Source organism: Dasypus novemcinctus, chromosome 3 (genome assembly GCF_030445035.2).
Source record: "Dasypus novemcinctus isolate mDasNov1 chromosome 3, mDasNov1.1.hap2, whole genome shotgun sequence".
NCBI lineage: Eukaryota > Metazoa > Chordata > Mammalia > Cingulata > Dasypodidae > Dasypus > Dasypus novemcinctus.
The window spans coordinates 74,924,439-74,926,475 of record NC_080675.1 but is presented as its reverse complement, the minus strand read 5'-3'; the positions used below and the strand labels follow the sequence as shown (position 1 = coordinate 74,926,475).

At 45.7% G+C, this 2,037-nt stretch overlaps 1 pseudogene; it reads right to left on the bottom strand.

Annotated features, from left to right (window-relative positions):
* Positions 1-240: 240 nt before the first annotated feature.
* Positions 241-802, bottom strand: LOC101433540 (myelin-associated neurite-outgrowth inhibitor-like; annotated as a pseudogene).
* Between the last annotated feature and the right edge of the window lie 1,235 nt (positions 803-2,037).

Genomic DNA, 2,037 nt, shown 5'->3' with positions numbered 1-2,037 from the left:
TTTATAAACATAATCAGCATTTCTTTTTGGAATTCATCAGTAATATCAAACTGCCACACCCATCCAGGAGTCAGTTGAAGACCACCTACACAGGGCCTGCTGGGCCAGAGGTCATAGTGTTTAGTTAAAGTGTGGAGAGCACTGAGAAGAGTACTGGTTGGAGGCACAACGCCTACCTCACTGCTGTGAAACCTCTGAGATGTGACTACACAGCTCCATCCTTAGACCTTTGGAGAGTGGTCACCATTGAAGGGGCATGTAGTTGTAAGAGGGTATTCCTGGGGCCCAGGATGTGGGCATAGTGACTGGGTGGGGGGGCGAGAGGAGTTGGGGAGTGAGCAATTAGCAGAGTACCTGCTGGCATGGCCATGGTGGTCCCAGCCACTGTACCTGTGGTGACCCTGTTGCCCCTGGGCAGGGGGATTGGTGCAGTGTACAGCATAACCGGCATATTGCTGGGCTGTACCACCACGGCATGGTGGATGACATGCAGGGGCTGCATGTAGTACATGCCTTGCTGTGTATATGGACTCTGCTGGGGGTAGGCCCTCACAAAGGGTACACTTAGGGGTCTGGTAGGAGTTGGGGGAGGAGGCGTATGGTGCACCACCACACTGGTGTAGGAACAGGACACTTTGTAAGGTATGCCAGGAATATCACCTGTTTGGAAGGTAGGATTTGCTCCTGGGTATCTGTTAGGGGAGCAGGCAGGAGCTGCTGCTGTGTAGCCCATGGGGAAGGCAGCTAGATGACCAATTCCTTTGCCACTTGCATAGGGAAATCCAGAAGATCCAGGATTCATGATTTCAAGAACTGGTGGCATCTGTGTCCTGGACTTTGTCCTGCCTGCCTCTCCACCTGAGTTGGCTTTTATAAAAGGGATTTTATTTGGGGTAAAAGCTTATAGTTACAAGGCCCTGAAAAGTCCAAACCAAGATACCATAAGAGGTTCCTTCTCACCGAAGTCAGCTACTGTTGATTTTGTTGTCTGGGCACATGCGAAAACAAGATGGCCACTGATCTCTGTCATGGTCTCAGCCTTCCCCTCTTATTTCACTGTCTCCTCTTGAGCTGCTCCATGGGCCCGGACTCCTGGGGCTTCATGCTTAAGCAATCTTCTAGTTCTCTTGCACATAGAAGGCCATATATGGTGGCTTCCTTTTCCTCTGTCTGTCCCTTCATTTTTATCAGACCCAGCAAGAAGGAAGAGACTGAGTCGTGCCTCACAGACATAATCTAGTCAAAATCATCTCACACTCACAGGAATAGCTTAGTTCTCTTTTGGGGATTCATAAAAGAATTTCAAACTGTCACAAGGATCTTGATATGAAATCATCCTGAATTTATGTTGGGCCCTAAATTCAATGACTGGTGTCCTTATACAAAGAGGAAAGGACACAGAGAGGAAGGTCATGTGAAAATGGAAGCATAGATTGGAGCAATACAACTACAAGCCAAAGATTGCCAAGGACTGTTTGGAGATACCAGAAGCTAGAAAGAGGCAAGGAAGGATTATTCTCTAAAGCCTATATAGGGTCTTAGTGATTTTAGACTTCTGGTCTTCAGAACTTTGAAACAATAAATTTCTGTTTTTTTAAGCCACCAAATTTGTGGTTATTTGTTACCGCAGCCCTGGAAAACTAATACACCTAGGATAGCTAGAATTCAACCTTTCTATTCACTTATTGCCCCAAAAGAAATTATATTTTCTTTCTTTTGTGTTTAAAATATGATGTCTCTAAGCATTTCCTTTCAATGTCTGATTAAGATGGTGGAAACATTACACTACCATAAGTTATTAACATCCTTTGGGAATTAGCTTATTGGATGATGTTCAGTCATGCTGCTCTCTATTGAGGGAATATCCATTCTGGAAATAAGGAGAAAAACAGCCCTTTACCTTGTATCCACTGTAAGCCAGGGCTCACAGGGGCCAGGATTCGTACCTATGTTGCCTGACTTCAAAGCCCATGCTTACCCTACTGCACCATACCTCTAGGAAGCGTTCAAAAGGAAAGTGCAATGTTTCCAGGTTAA